Genomic DNA, 20504 nt, shown 5'->3' with positions numbered 1-20504 from the left:
GAGATGCCTGAGGTTCAACCTGGACCTTCTGTATTCAAAGCTCTACCACCAAACTATAGATTGTGGGTCCTCATAGGTCCCGGCCATGGAGGACATTCGCCCTAATGCAGGAGCTGCTGAAGCTGGCAAATCAAAACGAGAGGATTGGGGTGAGGGGGTGAGGGGGTGAAATCCCGTCATTGCAATAAGGTTTCCTCAACCAATCACAGTAAGGATAAGGTTACCAGATGTCCCCGTTTCCCCAAGGACAGTCCCTGGATTTACAAAATCCATTGAAGTTGAAAAGTGTCCCCGGATTCATTGAAAAAAAATCTGGTAACCTTAAGTAAGGATGTTTCCTGTCGCAAAAAGTGACCGTTTGTTTCGAACGCTGATCCGCAGGGCTGGGAAAGTGTGACTATTTCTGGTTTTTAACGTAGATGCTTATTTTGTGGTATTGTTGTGGTTTCATGTTTTAATTTAAAAACAAAACTGTAAACTATCTTTCTGGGCATCCATTAAATAAAAAAGATGCATTAAATAAAAAAGTACCCCCAAATGTGCCAGTGGCATAGTGTGGGGGGGGGCACAGGGACAGTTGCCCTGGGTGCAAAATTGTTGGGGGGGGGGTTTCAGCGCCCTTGGCAAAGGGCTGTGTCAGCACCCCTCTCCCTGAATAACTCACTTTACTGCAATAGCTACATTAGAAATTACTACATTTTACGTGAACCATGTACTTGAAGCATCCGAGTGAGGGCAAGGGGAGCAGAAAGGGTGAAAAAAAGTACACACCTTTCTGCTGTGGTGCTAGAAGGATGAGAAGCTTCTCCCGTGTTTAATCTCACCATGATAGTGGCAGCGCATTGCCAGACACATATGCACCATACACTCCATAGTCTCCAGCAGTCTTCCTTCATACTGTCATTTCTCCTGCCGCCCAGCTCCCAGCTCTTGTCGAAGCTCACGACCTTACACATTGACTACAAATTTCTGAGATGGTTTGGGGGGGGGCTGGGCTACTGGGGAACATTTGGCCTCATCTCTTCATAGCTTCAGGAGGTTAGTTAAGATGAAGCCTGTATTTGGAGGAAGAGGGAACTTAATTGCTGCTGCAAAGACTACACCTTGTCATTTACTTAAACCCTAAATGGCTTTGGCCCAGTATACCTGAAGGAGCATCTCCACCCCCATCATACTCCCCAGAAAACTGAGGTCCAGCTCCAAGGGCCTTCTGGCAGTTCTCTTGCTGCGAGAAGCGAAGTTACAGGGAACCAGGCAGAGGGCCTTCTCGGTAGTGGCACCTGCCCTGTGGAACACTCTCCCACCATATGTCAAAGAGAAAAACAACTACCAGACTTTTAGAGGACATCTGAAGGCAGCCTTGTTTAGGGAAGCTTTTAATGTTTGACGGATGGATGGTCTGCCCCCGCTACCTTTGAAGGTGACCCAGAAACTACAATTAATCCAGTATGTGGCAGCTAGATTGGTGATTGGGAGCGGCTGCCGAGACAATATAACACTGGTCCTGAAAAACCCACATTGGCTCCCAGTATGTTTCCGAGCACAATTCAAAGTGTGGGTGCTGACCTTTAAAGCCCTAAATGGCTTTGGCCCAGTATACCTGAAGGAGCGTGTCCATCCGCATCATTCTGCCCAGACACTGAGGTCCGACTCCGAGGGCCTTCTGGGGGTTCCCTCACTGTGAGAAGCAAAGTTACAAGGAACCAGGCAGAGGGTAGTGGCATCCACCCTGTGGAACGCCCTCCCATCAGATATCAAGGAAATGAGCAACTATCTGACTTTTAGAAGACATTTAAAGGCAGCCCTGTTCAGGGAAGTTTGTAAAGTTTTATGTCGTATTGTGTTTTAATTTGCTGGAAGCTGCCCAGGGTGGCAGGGGTAACCCAATCAGATGGGTGGCATATAAATATTATTATTATTATTATTATTATTATTATTATTATTATTATTATTACTACTACTACTACTACTACTACTACTACTACTACCCTGGTTTTGCATGAGAAGCTTAATATCAAAGGAATGGAATGGAAAGGAAAGGAAAGGAAAAAGAAATAAAGCAAAGGCTTAACAGTAAAGATGTTTTACTTAAGGGGGGGGGGACTTGTCAAAGTCTCCAAGGCTGAAATACTATAACTGCCAATCCCCCCCCCCTTTAAAGCAACTTTAAGTATATTTCACAGAACCACAAATATGATCAAAGGGAGAACTTTGGTAGGGGGCTATTACTTTATGAAAAAGTAAAGCATAGGCATTCATTAGCACTTTGACTGAAAGCCATTTTATCTCCCATTTTATCTTTTCTAATTATTATTATTTATTTATTGCTGTTTCCCCTGCAGTTGTGCTTGCTATCACACTTTGTCACATCATCTGTCATTTGGCTACTGAAGCCAACTCCTTGGAGGAGGGAGGGAGAGAGAGAGAGAAAGACATTTGTGAGTTTATATTGCTGCCATAAATTTTTGGACAATAAAGTTCTTTGCAAACAACTCCATAACTCCTGGACACACTGCACAAACTTAGTTCATCAAATAAGCTCCATGCTGGGATTTGTGGAATGTTCCATCTTCTGTCAGAGCTGAAGACTAAAAATATATTTATTAAAAATGAATAAATCCAATAAAATATAGTGGAAGGAAGGATCACACAATGTCACTACTGGTCGAACAGGGAAAAGTCCACCTGCTAAAGGGAAGTGGGGAAACAGACTTTCCTTCTTCTTCAAAATCCTCCCAGTGAAATCCTCCCAAGTTCACTGAGCACGAGAGCCAAGGAAAACGTTAATTAGAGGCAATGAAGAAAACGACGTATTTGCAAATGGTCTTTGGGGGTTTGCAACACTTGATGAAATCAAGCTTGGAAACAAGAGCTTATTTGAGGCACTTCCACTGTGTCTACTTTGACCCCCTTGACTCCTGCAATCCCTCTTCCCTTGCAGGTCTTATTTAAAAGATTGTGAAAAGGCTGAGAATCCTTTGCGTAGGGTTAGACAGTGTCACTAATTGCAAATGTCACCCCAAGTTCCAGTCAGCCTGGATAGCTCAGTTGGTTAGAACTTGGTGCTGATAATGCCAAGGTTGCAGGTTCAGTCCCCATATGGGATTGCTGCATATTTTTGAGGTTGGATAGATAATCCCCAGGGTCTCTTCCAACTCTACAATTCTATGTTTCTATGTGTTCCTAAACACACATTTTCAAAAAGGCAAGACTATCAAAGGCAAACAGGTTTCAGGTTTATGAAGCTGCATTCTGCACATGATTTCCAAAGAAGTGAGTTCTGAGGCTTCCTGGTTGTTGTTTTATTGAAATACAACTTTGGGTTATCAGGTGCAGCTGAGCACAATTTAAATCAGGAATTGGGGTTTGTTTGTTTGTTTGTTTGTTTGTTTGTTTGTTTGTTTGTTTGTTTGTTTGTTTGTTTGTTTTGGAGTGGGAGCTCCATGGGATGAATGTTACACCCTCAGCTGTTTACAGCTAAAAATTATATTCATTGGAACCGACCAGGGTCGTGCACAACGAAACATAAATAAGCCCTGGGAACCAGTTGTGGAGATGCAGATACATAGCAGAAACCCCTTTATAAATATCTGCTATTAAATGCAAGGAAGGGTATTTCAAAGCAAAAATGAAAGTGCTCTTTAAAAATATTTTTTATGAGGCAGGGATTAAGCTAATCAGTGCTGAGGACAGTTCGCAGAACCCACAAAAGAAGGCTCAGCTCGACAACAAAGGCCAGCTCCCCTTTCTACAAGTCAAATAATTTTTGTTTCAGCAGCACCGGTAACAGAATTATACTGTGTTCAAAAGGTCAGTGGAAATCTCAAGTGACCTCACCAAGCAGAGTTTGGAAAAGACGAGGAGGAATTTAGGGCACAGTCCAGCCAGAGATAAGTATTTTTTTACAACCCAATCTTATGGGTGTTTACTTAGAAGAAAGTCCCACTCTGTTCAGTGGGGCTCATCTCCAAGAAACTGTACGCGTAGGATTGCAGCCTTAATGCCTGTTGACTTTAATGGGATAGATTTAAGCCTAGGCTTAAAAGTTATTCAAGCTGGAATGTGCTCTTCCCTACCCTCCGACATTTATCCAGTGAAAATAGAGACAATTATTGTTGTTGTTGTTGTTGTTGTTGTTGTTGTCATTATTATTATTATACCCCGGCCATCTGACTGGGTTGCCCCAGTCACTCTGGGCAGCTTCCAACATTTATAAAAACATGATAAAACATTAAACATTAAAAAAACCTTCCTGTACAGGGTTGCCTTCAGATGTCTTCTAAAGGTTGAACAGTTACTTATCTCCTTGGTTTGGGGGTCACATAACTCCACATCACCCAACATTTCTCCAATGAAAAATAGGGACGTCCTAAGGAAGAGTGGAGGATAGGGGTGCCTGGCGTGCTCTGGTCCATGGGGTCATGAAGAGTCGGACACGACTGAACGACTGAACAACAACAACAAAGGAAGAGTGGGACATTGCAGGATGAAATCAGAAACTGGGACGGCTTCTGTAAATCCGGGACTGTCCCTGGAAAATAGGGACACTTGGAGGGTCTTCCCTTCTGTTCATGAATCTAAAGAAAACATCCTGTGCCAAGAGTGAGCAGCTTCAGCCCTGAGGGCTGAATGTGGGCCTCCGAGCCTCTCTGTCTGATCTCTTCCAAGACCCCATTCCTCTCCAGCCTTGCTTCACATGCTCCTCATGAGTTGTGAGTGTATGTAGAAACTTGCCTACTGTGTAAAATCTAAATTATTGCTCCATCTATATTCACCTCTAATGCTACCCACCAATGTGGCCCGTGGAAGGCTGCCTCAAAGGTAATGTGGCTCTTAGGCAGAAAAAAGGTTCTCTACCTCTGTTTTATATTTTTGGAGCCTGCAAATATGTACTAGTCCAAAATTGTTGACTTGATGCTATCCATTGTTGGAAGGTTGCTGTGCATTCCACTGCACAGCATTTACAGTTTGCTTATACAACCTTTGGGAATTCAGCTGTGCTTGTAAATTACACTTTAAGAATGCTTGCCATTTAATTTAAAAAGAAGTTAGTCATGCAACGGAGAACTTTGTGAAATGCAGCGTATTTGCTAAATAACATATTTTCCTCCATCTTGATGACTGAAAAATAAACCCCGAGTGTTTCCTGATTCAGTTCTAACCCCTTTAAAAGTAGTGGAATTTGTTCTTATAAGTAGTTTGGCTACAATCAAGATCTGTTCACACATATATCATCTGACTTTCCCAGTACTTAAATAACACGGGTTGTCTGGTTCAATAACCCACTTCTCTGTAAACCTAGTATTTGAGCCGGATTTAAATTTCCTAAATTTTATGATTCAGCACGACTTAAAATAATAGCTGTTGCAATTTAACAGCGAATATGATTAATTGGCAGTGATGGGTAAAAGAACACACAGGCACAAGGAGAGTGGTGAGTGGTGGCGACTAACAAAATATTTTTTAAAAAACGATACCTGTGGAAGAAATGCGGTTCAAAGTTAGCAAAACTTTGCAATAAAATAAATTAATTAATAGGCAATAAATCTGAGTGCCTTCCATGTAGCAAAATCAATTGCATCCTGGGGGGAAAAAACAGTGGTCTCTTTAAATCGACAGTTTCACACACAACTCTTCTTTGGGGAATTGTGCTGCTGTCGTTGTGTAAAATGCATTTGCATTGAAATTCACGTCCTCGGGCAACGATCATGTTCTGTACGGCTTGAGATGCTAGAACCAGAGGGAGGAAACTGTGACCCTGCAGATGTTGCTAGACTCCCCCCACCCCATCCCAAATCAACCTCAGCAATGGAAAACTATAGCACAGCAACATCTTGAGGGTGACAGGTTGTCTATCCCTGTGCTTGGGAATTCGTGGAAGTAATTCTTTTCAGAGATTGTCAGAAGTCACTCCACTAAGCAAACTGGTGAGAGACTCTGCTCCATTGCCACTCCAACTTCTGGCCTACTGACAGAGCAGCAGGAACAGCAGTTAGCTACCCACCCCACAAGAACCAGGGCTCAATCCCCCATCACCAAAAATTAGTGTACGTATTGTCCTGCTTCATAAGGCAGTTGTAAACGGGGATTAAACAAAACAGAGGGCACAGTAGTGCTTTGAGAATACTGACTTAACCACCCAACATTACACTGCATTGACCACATTCCTGGGACTGATGTCTTCCCTTTGTTGAGAGCATGTGAAAATATAAACGTCTCTGCCTTGCACACCATCTGACTTAGTGTAGGACTGCATACAGACCATATATCTAAAACACCTGATCTCTCCCCTCCAAATCCTAGGAACTATAGTTTACCCCTCACTGAGCTAAAAGTTCCAGCATCCTAACCAAACTAAAGGTTTCCCAGGATTCTTTTGTGGATCTAAAGTGCTTTAAATGTGTTTGAAGGTAAAATGTAAAGAAGTAAAAGACCCCTGGACAGTTATGGCCAGTCAAATTCAACCATGGGGTGTGGCGCTCATCTCTGCTTTCAGGCCAAGGGAGCCAGTGTTTGTCCACAGAAAGCTTTCCAGGTCATGTGGCCAACATGACTAAACTGCTTCCGGCACACAGAACACCATGACGAGTGCCAGAGCGCATGGAAACACCATTTACCTTCCCACCGCAGTGGTACCTATTTATCTACTTGTGCTGGTATGCTTTTGAACTGCTAGGGTGGCAGAAGCTGGGGCAGAGCAACAGGAGCTCACCCCGTCACATGGATTTGAACTTCTGGCCTTACGATCGACAAGCTCACCGGTTTAGACCACAGCACCACTCGTGTCCCCATTTAATGCACTTTAAACGTATGATGTGTTCATAACACAAGGCAGCTTCCACCTTGAATGTAAGGTAATCACGACCAAAAGCACTGCACTCCACCCACAAGAATTTTGCCAAAAATGATCTTCCATTTCCTTTTCAAACGCAATCTCTTCTCTCCTAAATGGATGGAGAATGGTTGGGAGCGGGGAGCACAGTTGAACTTTTTGGCACAACTGTATGGGAGAGCGTTCCACAATTGGGGTGCCACCCACTGGCGCCCACTCATCTCACTTGTAGAAAGCCCTCTGCTGAAGATTTTAACATACAGGTAAGCACCACTCTAAAACCACCCAGAGAACTTTCTGTAGCCCAGAAAGTAAATACCGCACATGAACAAATGAAATGAAGACAAGTTGTCCTCCAGGCTCAATGGAAACTTTTCTACTCAATATGTCTCTGAGCTGAGAATCCAGGCTAAACCACTTTGGGGCATCAGTTCGGGGAAGCCCCCTGTTGCCTGCAGATGACTCCTAACTTCAGTGTAGAGTGAGAGAATGCAGGAATATCACAGTCTATGTCATCTGAACTTCTGGATTCATGAGGTTAAGTCTGCAGACATAATGAACGACTTTTAAATATCGTTTTGATGTTTCTTTCACATTGAAATGAATGCCAGTTAAGTAAGCTATCTAAATAGTTTCATTAGTTAGGTAACTTGTATTAATTGTACACACAGCGAGATGAATATTGAAGTATTTGCTGGAAAGTAAACTGCAGCGGAATGGAAACTGTGCTGGTTGCGATGAATACAGAGAATCATAGAATTTTAGAGCCCACAGGGGTAGTCTAGTCCAACCCCCTGCAAAGCAGGGAGGTTTTGCCCAATGTGGGGCTCAAACCCATGCCGCTGAGATTAAGAGTCTTATGCTGTACTGACTGAGCTCTCCTAGAAATAAATGTTGGAATAGAAATTGCTGCCTTCTTCCTCCTGCGCAAGTTTCTAGATTATATATAGACCTGGTGTTCACTGGGGAGGGGAAAACATGCTTTGGCATTGATGTTTGGAGAAGAGGCAGAGATACATGACATCTAAAACAATCCCCATGTCTTGTATCAATTCTCAGTGAGCTTCCTTCCAAGAGACCATTTCAACACTTGTCGCTCAAAAATGCTGTGCTTAGAGGAGCATCAAACACTTAATATTTTTTTAAAAAAATGAATTTTGTTGTCATGAATTCCAATACCAATTGCCTGTTATCTGCAGCTCCTGGACTTATATATGTGGATCAGAACTTAGCTATCCACTGGCTTTTGAACTTCCTGAATGTTCTGACAGAGTTTGCAGCTCCAAAATATTATCAAAATGCATTTCAAAATGTGTTGAAAGAAAATATGTGGGCAGAACAACCTTCCCAAATGCCTATACTTTAGGTTGCTCTGGCAAACTTTTTGAAACATGCATTTGGGGGAAATCCAGAAAATAGGCAGATACAAAGTCCTTTGTGGGGTTCAAAGAACCCAGTGCAAGTAAAATGCCAGATGAGCCACAGAAAAACTGCAAATTAGGCTACATATTCACACATGGCTATTGTTGCATTATAAACATGCAAGCTTTTGGCCACTTTCTGGCAACTTCTCAGCTGTGCAACATCTTGAAAGAGATCCTCTGTGATCTTCCCTTTTCGTGTTTGAAGTTCTCAGCAAAGAACCAACTTCCCTGAATTTCAAAGAGGAAATAGAGCGCCATCTAGCCACCACTTTTCAGAAGCGCTTTCCCCCGATATTTGAGTGTTTTCCCCTTTGCAACGTAGACTTAAGTGTATGGAGCAGTAAACCTGCACTTGCAACCTCAGTAATAAGTCTACTGCATAGTAATTGGGTTTCTAAATTTTCAGAACAAAGGGGGAAACAAATTGTCCAGGGTACACAATGCTACATAGATGCACACAGCATATGGTGAGGGATCAACCTTTAATTGATTAATTGGTGTAGTTGATTAAATAAATTAAAGAATATTAACCAAATTAATTATTAGCCTGTTCAAATGAGATTATTAATCAAGAAAAAGTTCTAGAAGTAGTGAGCAGCCTTGATGGAAGATGGAGATTTTAAAATGCACACATCATAATATCAGGTTTTCCATTTTCCTTTCTATGGTACTCTTTGAAGAATGGCTGGAGTGAAAAAATGTTGTTGTTTGTCTTATATGTATTTTACAACATTAAGGTGAGTTTTTGTGTCATTTTTAAAAAGTCACCCTTCTTCATCTAATGTCTAATATCACTTTCATCCTGGCGATAGATCTACTTTGAATGCTAGGCAGCAAGTTAACACATTCCAAGTTTTAAAGAAACGATTCACCAGTTTGTAGCTGTACTAACAGATGTAAAAACACAATACAGTGGTACCTTAGTTGTCAAAAGCTTCAGAAGCTGAACGTTTCAGTTTCCGAATGCCGAAAACCTGGAAGTGAATACTTGGGTTTTCGAATGCGCCTCGGAAGTTGAACGGCTTCCAAGGCACGTTTCTCCATTTTCTCAATGGAATTTGCTGACCACCCATTGCGCCTCAGTTGTCAAACGTTTCGGAAGTTGAACGGTCTTCAGGAACAGATTACGTTTGACAACTGAGGTACCACTGTATATGGATGATGGAGTCCCAGGGAGATCATAGCAAACCTATGGTTGCTAGCCTATTTTGCCAATCTGCAATATATTGATTAATTCACTAATTCTCCCAAGTGCAGGCTGATACCAGTGATAGGTCCTAGCATCTGGAAACTGCCCACAAAATAATCTTTTTGCTACCCCCAACTAGTGGAGTCAAGAGTCAGCCATTAAACCAAACAGACCAATGTTCAGTTATCCATGGACCAGGGAAGCAAATGGAGCAGGTTATTTTCTTTGGTTGCTATAGCCTTATTTACATTACTGATTGATAACACTGCCCTGTGTTGCATGACCTTTTTTACTCATATGTTTTATTTAACTTGTGTTACTTGCACCTGCGTTACTTAACATGTGTTACTTCTACCCAGTACTTCTTTTAAAAAAAAATGTTTATGGGGTACTCTCATTTTTCTACTCATATTGAAATACTGCCCCTCAATGAGGCCAAACTTAGATTCACAAAATGTTTAGGGGTATGCGTATCCCCACATCCTCCCCAGGAAAAAAAAGCACTGTTCTTCCCACCCTTTACATAGGATTTTGTGGGGGATGTGCTCAATAAACACAGTCATTTTCACTGATATATGCAACTATATACATAGTTTACACTAATTTATGCATTTTGGTGCACATTACTTGGCTGGAGAAATGCCTTGCAGAATTCAGAGAAGCGGGGGGGGGGGGGGAATTAATGGATGGCTGAGTTTTGCTTTGCATCTTGTTTCAGGAAGTGTGAATTAGGTAAGTTTTGTGCCACAAATTATGCAGTCAAGTTTCCCACATTGGGGAAATCTCAGGGGTCAGCACACTTCGGAATGCAGCGGAGGGACCTCACCCTAGGAAAACCTCCTTTATGACCAAGGTATCTCCCTTGCCAACTGAAGCAAACAGAAGCAAATTTCTCCCCCATCCCTAGTAAGTCAAAGCTGAACCGGTAGCTCCAAACCTCAATGATAACAAGTCTTCCTGTTTTGCTAATGGCTTTTGTGGGGAAGGCGAACATCTGGATGCACAATTACAGTGCAGTCTCTTCAGGTTGGTTGTAGGTTCCAGAGGAATCTGGGAGTTTTGCCTTAGAAAAATGCTGGCTTCCTCACCTCTGCTCATAGTCAATCATCTGTTGACACACACACACACACACACACACCCTGTGTCCAGTCCACAGCTTTCATATCCTGACTGCCAATTTTCTCCAGCTTGCCTTGTGCAGTAACCCTGACATATTTGAGTGTTGTGGGCTGATTGATGTGGATGAGTTTGCAGGTGCCTTTGCTCTCTCCTGGCAGAAAAGTCTAAGGAGCAACGTTTAAAAAAACGGCCATGTCGCTGAGCCATCAAAGTAACTGTGACCTCAGCACAGTGTATTGAGCTTCAAACTCTGCTGGTAATAAGCATTCTAAGCCTACCAAAAAGATTTTTTTTATTTTATTTTTACAATCTTCAAATAAGTAGATGCCAGTGGTTAGTTTTGAAATGGTAACTTGTTTTACAGCATTTTAACCCAGGTCTCCAAACTATCTCTCTGATCTTGGAACTCTGCACCACAAACACCAAGGAGTGCTCCTCGCTTGCACGTAATGGTAATAGCTGATGGCTTCCATAGCAAGAGTCAGCGCATAGCATAGCAATAGCAATAGCATAGCAAGAGCCAGCGCATGATGTTACAGCACCGTTCAGCACATAAGAAGCCATGCCAACCATGTCGACTTCCTAGTCAAAGGCAAACCAAGTGGTAGAAAGCAACTGCATACCCTCCGACATTCCTCTGATGAAAATAGGGACGTCCCATTCCATAATGATAATGTTACTATTTATACCCCACACATTTTATTGGGTTGCCCAAACACTCTGGGCAGCTTCCAACATGTATAAAAACATAGTAAAACATTAAACATTTAACAGGATTGCCTTCAGGCAGCTCGGGGGTTGGATAAGTCCATATCCTCCAACATTTCTCCAATGAAAATAGGGACATCCTAAGGAAAAGCGGGGCGTTCCAATATCAAATCAGAAACCGGGACGGCTTCTCTGGAAAATAGGGACACTTGGAGGGTCTGCAACTAGGTCATGCGCCGAGGAGGTCCATTGAAAAGAATGGGGATGACTAACTTAATTCTGTTGATTTCAATAGGTCTACTCTGACTTAGTTTAATACAGCTCATTATCTTCTAACTCTCATATCCTGGAAATACTGACATCTCCACATTAGCAGGAAGCCAGGCCTCAGCAGCGTACTCAATTAATTAATTAACTAACTAAACGCTCATGTGAGGCCAAAGTACCCCCACACAAGGCTCTCTGCCCTAGTCATATCTATTCCAGCATAGTCACACAGTGGGAGGGGGCTTGTGGGGTCCATCACAGCTGTGGGTAAGCCCCGTGGGGCCTGCCATGGCTGTGGAAAGGTCCACCAGAGCCTGCAGCAGGCTGCAGAATATTAAGGGGACCCGGCCCCTCCTTGAAAATTTTGTGGGAGCCCTCAGCTCCTTGCCCCCCCCCAGATCACACTACTGCCTTCCAGCCAGAATCTTGGGATTTCCCCCCCAAAAAAAAAAAATCTCTTGATTTGGGTGTAATCAGAAAATTCTGCTGAGACATTGTTGCTGCTGCTTCTGTTGTTTATTAAATTGCCATACCACCCTTCATCAAGATCACAGGGTGACTCATAATAATAATAATAATAATAATAATAATAATAGTTACAGGTGGGTAGCCGTGTTGGTCTGCCATAGTCAAAACAAAATCAAAAATTCTTTCCAGTAGCACCTTAGAGACCAACTGAGTTTGTTCCTGGTATGAGCTTTCGTGTGCATGCACACTTGGTATCTGAAGAAGTGTGCATGCACACGAAAGCTCATACCAGGAACAAACTCAGTTGGTCTCTAAGGTGCTACTGGAAAGAATTTTTGATTTTGTTTTGAATAATAATAATAATAATAATAATAATAATAATAATAATAATAATAATAAAAACACGAAATGAGAACACGAAATTGGGATGCCGTATATCTGGGCATTTCCCGGACACTTTGCTGATTTCCGCCCAGGCACTGCTTCTGACATCAGTATTCCAGGTATGTCTGGGAAATTCCGGCAATCCCAACAAAATACATAATGAAGCTCAGAGGAAGATCCTCTACTCTGAATGCAGAAGGTCCCTGGTTCGATCTGCAGCATCTCCAGCCAGGGCTTGTAATCTCTTCTGCTTGAAATGCTGGAGAGCTGTGGCCAATCAGTGAAGGCAATACTGAGCTAGATGGACCAGTGGTCTGGCTCCGTTTAAGGCAGCTTCCCTCATGACTTGTTTTGCACACTCTAAAAAAGAGCCCAGCCCAGGAGTAAGAATAAAGTGTTTCTCCAATTTGAACTGAGAATCAAAATGCACCTATCAGCTATCAGAAATCTGGGGAACATTGCCCCTGATACACACACACACAAATTATTATAAAATGAGAAATAGCAGCAACTGGAAATGATTTCCAATTGACAGGGACTCTCTGTTAGTGCTACTGCACCAAGCGTGTGAAGCTAAGATGATATATGCTGCTTTCAACATTTTTGCAAAGGGACTTCCAGCCATCTTATGCTGTGCCAAGATCAGATCTTCTTTTGTTTCCAAGATCTCACACAAGCAGGGAGCAGGGATTGAAACAAGCCAAAAAATATATACCAGACCAAATAAAATCAAATGCAATATGAATCTCAAACGAGTCCATCACGTGCCTATCCCAAGTGACAAGAAGTGGTCTGGAAACAGCCACTTCTGTAGAGTTTTTTCTTTTTTTAATCATTTTGTTTAAACAAAAAACTTTCCTGGGAAGCTTTCGTGCTTCAAAAAGAAGTTGAGTTTATATTGCTGATAAAGGTACCCCAAAGACTTAAAAGACTGTGTGGAAAGGAAACCACAAGTGGGAAAAAGAGGGAAATGAACGAGAATGAAACTTTTAAAAAGAACAAAAAGTCATACCCAATAACTCCTTGAGAAACCGTTCCTTCTACACATTGTTCCTATCACAGTAAAGAAGTTGCGGCATCCTAAATTCTTAATAAAGAGCTGACTTCTGTGACATGGGAATGCTGTAAGAATTAGGTCTCATTCCATGCTAGGCCTTTGATATTATTATATCCTAATGTACAGGCCAAGACAGAAGCAGAGCTTTTGAAGGCAACCATGGAGCTAGCTTCGCTGCTGGAATACTTAACTTTTATTGCCTTTACCACTAAAATTAGACAAGACTGCCGGCCTAGTTCACAAAAGACAGCTCCAACGTCCATTATTTTATGAAGTGAAATACAAGCAATACTTTCAGATGAGCAGCAAAGCATTGCCCTCTACAGATTCCAATAAATACCTCTTCCTTTCATGTTCAAGGTTCAAAGCTTTGCAGGTCTGGAAAGCTTGATGGAGGACTGAGGGCAAGCCAGATTCAATTAATTAAGACACATCTTAGCTCGTGGCTTGTGAAATATGCACTCAAACACCCTGCAGAAGATGATAACTTTGCCATGCAAAGGCTACAGGCAAAAGATTTTTACTATGTGCCGAGCCTGCGACGTGGCAGCCAGATAATGTGGCATTGTCCTTTCCTCAGAAAACCTAGGTGAGAGAGTGAAATGGAGGAGGCAATTCATTCCTAATCTTGGTGTTCAACCAACAAGGTTTTTAATCAATCAGAGGTATTGTATAAGGAAGGAAGGAGATTCATCTGCAAGTTTTCATTGCATAAAGTTGTACACATGAGGACAAAAAAAAATGGAGAGAGAGAGTACAATACATACTTTTCACCTTTGGCTATAAAACTATGCATGCAATTAATAGTCCAATCCTATATATGTCTACTCAAAAGTAAGCCCCTGATTAATTGATATAGGATTGCAGCCTAATTAATTCTTATTGTTTTTATAGATAATTTTCAACATTAACATCACAACAATCAAAAGAAATAAACAAAGGAAAAGACAACATAAATTACAAATATCCATGAACACAGGGATTACATTTCAGAGCAGGAGCAAAACGGAAAGAAAAACCCACTGGACAAAAGAATATAATAATAGAACGGGGTGCATAAGGATAATAAAAACTTAATACAGTGGAACCTCGGTTGTTGAACGTAATCTGTTCCAGAAGACCGTTCGACTTCTGAAACATTCGACAACCGAGGCTCAAAGGGCTGCCGGCAATTTCAATGGTGAAAATGGAAAAACACGCCGCGGAAGACGTTCGACTTCCGAAGTGTGTTCGAAAATGGAAGCAATTACTTCTGGGTTTTTGGGCTTCGGGTTCCAAAACATTCCAAGACGCTCGAAAACTGAAGTTCCACTGTACCTGGGAACACAGTCTGACCAAAAAGGAACATGGTCATTTGGTGGACATCTACGTAGTATAGCCAGGCTGGGTTAAAAGGGTTAGAAAAGGCCACCAAGTTTCCTCAAATTCATCCTTTTTTATTGCACCCTTGCTAAGCATTTTTCTAAGTCAGTATCTCTTTCAGAACCAGTTTTCAAACTTCACACCACCAGCCTTCTAACATAAAAGTAGATGCTCCATCTGAAAAACTAGGAAGGAGAGAGAAGCATCTTAGGGTAAAATCCCCGGAGAAGGTAAAATATTCTCCAGCAGCCAATGCGAGAGGGAGAGAGGTGTATATTAAATATATATCTAGCAGATTGTTCTCAGGTTTGTTTTCTTCACCATTGCTAAAATGCCTGAAGTATTTTGAACCAACAGGTGTGGGGAATAACATTATAGTATTCACTTGTATGGCTCTCAGAAAGCATGCATTTTGATTGTTAAAGTGGTTATCCATCTGTTTATATTCTCTCTCTCTCTCTCTCTCTCTCTCTCTCTCTCACACACACACACACACACACACACATTTTATGTCCCTCCATGTAAGAAACAGAAATACCAGTTCAGAAGTAGGAAAGGGCTCTGGTTTTTGTCCTATCACAGCCAGGCATTTAAGTGAGTTTGCTTGTCAGGTTTGTTTCACTTACTTTGTCTCCCCTATGCCTTACTTATGACTATCCAATGAAACTCTTTGTGACCCCTATGGATTTCAGAGTGGCTTCATGGTGCTCGGATTCCAGTTTACGGAAGGACCTTTGTTGGTGGTTCAAATGTATGCATCACTCGTTTCACCTGGCGTATGCCAGGCAATATCTCATGGTATGTTGCAGAAAGGCAGGGACTGACAGTAAGATGCATACATAAAGACAGATAGCAAATCAGTGTTATTACCCACACATTGCATACAGATGGAGACAGTTCGAAGACCAAGAGATGGAGGCTTGCTCACAGCTACCCAGAGAGTTGGTAGCTGAGATGATTGTACAGTGGAACCTCGGGTTACGTACCATCCTCCTTATGAATGCTTCGGGTAATGAGCTCCACTAACCCGGAAGTAAATGCCCCTAGTTGCGAACTTTGCCCTGGGATGCGAGTGGAAGTCACACGCCGGCAGAACAGCAGCAGCGGGAGGCCCCATTAGTGAAAGTGCGCCTTGTGTTAAGAACAGTTTCGGCTTAAGAACGGACCTCCGGAATTAATTAAGTTTGTAACCGGAGGTACCACTGTACTAGGGACTCCCACATCTCAGTTTATGCTCCGAGGCCTTGTTCTTACCTTCATTCTCATATCATAAACTGACTTGTGCAGAATCAGACCAGTGGTCCATCTAGCTCAATATTGCCTACAATGCATGGAAGCAGCTCTCCAGGGTTCCAACAGGGGGCATTCCCAGCAGTACCTGGAGGTGCCAGTGACTGAAACTGGGAGCACTGGTGGAAGAGCAGCAGCTTCTTTGCTGACCACATTCAGCACAAAGCTTGAGGGCCCCCTTCACAGATTACCCACTGCTGGGCTTCCTCCCAGGCCAATTCCCCACATTGTCTTACCTGGACGTGGTAGTGTTCCTCTTACTGGCACTGGGCAGCCACCATTTGTATGTGTCCCATGTTTCTTTGTGCCCTGGCTTGAGAGCACAGCACCCAAAAATGCCTGTTTTGGGGTGCCATGCAAAATTGTGGCCCCTAAAAAATGTGGGGTTCCCCCCCTCCCCTCACCAAGGGTGAGATCTTGGTGTAAAATTGTGTGAGATCACAGCACCCAAAATGGCCAACTGTGCTCTTGCGCGGAAAAAACAACAACAGGGTGTCCCAGTTTTCCTGGGACATTTTCAAGGTATTATACTCAGATTCTCAATTGCCCCAGCCAGCATGGCTAGGGATCAGGGATGATGGGAGTCAAAGTTCAACAACTTCTGGAGCACTGCCAGTTCCCCTCATCTTACTGGAAACAGCCTTCAAGTAAGGACTAAGTTCATATCCATACATTGAAAGCACTCTTATTCCACTTTAAAAGCAATGTCTTTCCTCCAAAAAGTAATCCAGACAATTGCAGCTGGTCAAGGGTGCTAAGAGTTCTTAGGAGGCCCCTTAGAGATCTACAGTTCCCAGCCCCCTTAATAAACTACAGTTTGCAGGATTCTTAGGGGGGAAGAGCCATGACTGTTATAGTAAGATAAAACTGTTTTAAATGTATGGTGTGGATGTGACCTAAATAACATTCAAGCAGGCATGTCTACTAGGCACGTCTACTCAGAAGTAAGCCCCGTTGAGCTTTATTTTTGTTCTTGTTTTTATCATGTATTTTGTGTTTCTATACTGTCTTTTTAGGGACGCGGGTGGCGCTGTGGGTTAAACCGCAGAGCCTAGGGCTTGTTGATCAGAAGGTCAGCAGTTAGAATCCCCACGACGGGGTGAGATCCCGTTGCTCGGTCCCAGCTCCTGCCCACCTAACAGTTTGAAAGCACGTCAAAGTGCAAGTAGATAAATAGGTACCACTCCGGCGGGAAGGTAAACGCCGTTTCCGTGCGCTGCTCTGGTTCGCCAGAAGCGGCTTAGTCATGTTGGCCACATGACCCGGAAGCTGTACGCCAGCTCCCTCGGCCAGTAATGTGAGATGAGCGCCGCAACCCCAGGGTCGGACACGACTGGACCTAATGGTCAGGGGTCCCCTTTGCCTTTACCTTTACTGCCTTTTTATGTTGCAAGCCCCCCTGAGATCTACAGATGAAGTGCGGTATACAAATTTAATAAATTTTATTAATAAATGAAACCTTGGTGACAGTGTATAAGATTGTGGCCTAAACTATCCTTTCAAGTACTAGGTTTGATCTGCAGTGTTTTAATAGATTTAAAAAGAAATGTTCTTGGGAGCAGTCGCACAATACAAAAGCAAGTGTTTCTTAACAAGGAGCTTCTTTCAGACAGTTATTATTAATTATAGAAACTGGGCTTAGATCTTCTGGAGCTCTGTCAAGTTGCTCACTACGCAAAGGCCGGAGAGAAGCCCTGCTGTGTGGGTAAACTGATGACTCACTTTTAATATCAGACCGAGCCAGGATCTTGGGTCCTGCCAAGTTTGCTCAACAGGGATCCCCGCTCCAGCCCACTCACATTTCCTCAGAACAGCACTCTTTTTCAGCAAACGATGCCTAAGTGAGGCCCTTTGCTTTGTAAACAGAAGTGCTATGTGAAATACTGTCTCTCTCTGTGGATGGCAAGAGGAAATTATAAGACAATGAGGTCCAAAGGCTTGGCCTTATCCAGGACTAGGAAGCTACTACCCCGATTTGATTACCTAAATATAAGAACAAGTCTTTTTTTTTTTTTCATTCTTGCTGCATTTGGCCCCAAGGTCTCAGGACAGCTTATTCTGCATTTTTCTCCCCACGTTGGAAGGAGGGAGGGAAGGGGATAGACTTCATTTTTGTTGTTTGAAAAAGCAGTGGTTCTACTGAGATTTAATTTGCAGTGCAGGAGCCAAAAAATCATGCAGCACAGCCTATGTGGTTCTGTATTTTGACATTAGGACTTAAGTCATCATGCTAGTTGGAATTTTTTTATGGGTTTGTTAGACATATTTATTGGAAATCCCCCAGTCTCAGCTTGGCAAAATTTAGGATGTGGAGAAGTCTTCCAGGGGCATGGGCTCACCTCTGGCAGATTTGTGTCTCATTCCATTCCAGGCACAAAACGACAACTCATATATTTGTTGCAACACAGATCAAAAGATACATGTTGATTGTCCTGACAGGCACAGCTGAATATATGGGGCTGCCTAAGTTAGTGCCTTAGGTTTCCTGTTAGAGAAGACAAAATGCTTTCTGTTCAGGCCTACAGACGTCCCTCTTAAGAGAGATCTCTGTGTAGTTATGAGAGTCCAGTGCCAAACTGATTGCAAACTGAGAAGCACATTCTGAAATGTTTGACAAATCTCTAGCAACAGGGCTTAACTTTCCCTATTGTAACAGCCACAATGAAGCCTTTCTCTGACAAGGGGGGGGGGGGTCTTCAGCTTCTGCAACACCGTAACATCCCTGGGGAAAAACACTTGATAGGAGAAGGAGGTATTGTGGTGAGGTGCAGTTGGTGATCTGCAACACCCAACCAGCTACCGTACTTAAGGCCAGTGTTTTTCAACCACTGTTCCGTGGCACACTAGTGTGCCGCGAGAGGTTGCCTGGTGTGCCGTGGGAAAAATTGAAAAATTACTTTATATATAGTCAATATAGGCACAGAGTTAAATTTTTTAACATTTTCTAATGGTGGTGTGCCTCGTGATTTTTTTCATGAAACAAGTGTGCCTTTGCCCAAAAAAGGTTGAAAAACACTGCTTAAGGCCACTGTGAAGTCAACACCAGAACCTCAATCTTAATTTGTGCTACAGTTAAGTAGAGGTATGCCTCCCAGTCTTCAAGTGAGAGGATTTCCCCCATACTTTATTGAGAATCTGACAGAGATAGAATGAGGAAATGATGTACATCCTCTACATTTATCTAACTGGAATCAGAGATGGAATCTGTGGAATGTAGATATGAAATTCACAGCACGTTATACATTGAAAGAAAACTATTAGAACATGATGTACAGATGGTATTCAACACCAGGTAAGTTAGCAAAAATGTATGAATCAAAATCAAATATGTGCTGGAAATGTAAAGAGAAAGAGGGTACTTTGTAGCCATATGTGGTGGTCTTGTCATAGGGTAAAAGCTTTCTGGGAATGATTTGTAATGAATTGAAGAAAATGTTTAAAATAACTATTTAAAAAAATAGAAGCTTTTCTTTTAGGGATAATTGGTACAGAGATACCGAAAACAACAACAACAACAACAAACCTGTTTATGTATACTACAACCGCAGCCAGGATGATTTATGCTCAGAAATGGAAAGAAGATTCTGTACCAACCAAGGAGGAATGGCAAACTAAATTAATGAACTATGCTGAAATGGCAAGACTTATGAGAGCAATAAGGAACCAGGGAGTGGGGGGACTTAATAAAAGGCTGGGGGAAATTCAGGTATTACTTGAAATGTTAATGTACACATGTAAGTTCATTAGCAGGATTAGTTTAAACATTGGAAAACATTGGATTGTATTTATGTCAAATACAAGAGAGAGAGTGTGTGTGTGTCCTCAGAGGTTGTTGCCACTTCTTGGGACCTAGGGACCTGCCGTCTGACTGCACTTCTCCTACCTCGAGATGTTGGAGGTTGAACCTGGGACCATATGCATGGAGGACTCTTCCACTGAGCCATGGCTCTTCTCCTTCCTCTAACCTGAATTGTACAGTAATGGATGGATTCAAGAGAAAGGATATCTTCAGTCATGTCCCTGGAAGGATTTGCCTGGCACCTTCTTAGTGCTCTTTTCAGTGACAAGTGAAGATCCTTTTTTTTATTTTCACAGGCTTTTAAAATGATGAACTTTTGAATCTACTGATCTGCTATATATATTTTAGCAGCACTGGGTATTTTTCCATGCTGTTCTTCTTGCTGCTGTTGAAATGTGCATGCAGGATTTTCATGTTGAAATTTGTATTCTGTGTATGTGTATGTGTGTGTGTGTGTGTGTGTGTGTGTGTGAGAGAGAGAGAGAGAGAGAGAGAGAGAGAGAGAGAGAGAGAGAGATCTGAATGCTTTGATTGCCTGTAAACTACCCAGAGAGCACTACCATTGAGCATCATATAAATTTTGTAGAAAATAAATAAATTAAAAT

The 20504-nt window shown here is 42.5% G+C and overlaps 1 pseudogene; it reads right to left on the bottom strand.

Moving 5' to 3' along the window:
• Positions 1-10186: 10186 nt before the first annotated feature.
• On the bottom strand, positions 10187-10323 carry LOC117056209 (annotated as a pseudogene).
• Positions 10324-20504: the final 10181 nt, after the last annotated feature.

Source organism: Lacerta agilis, chromosome 12 (genome assembly GCF_009819535.1).
Source record: "Lacerta agilis isolate rLacAgi1 chromosome 12, rLacAgi1.pri, whole genome shotgun sequence".
Classification (NCBI taxonomy): domain Eukaryota; kingdom Metazoa; phylum Chordata; class Lepidosauria; order Squamata; family Lacertidae; genus Lacerta; species Lacerta agilis.
The sequence above is the reverse complement of the archived record's forward strand: the minus strand, read 5'-3'. Positions and strand labels throughout refer to the sequence as shown.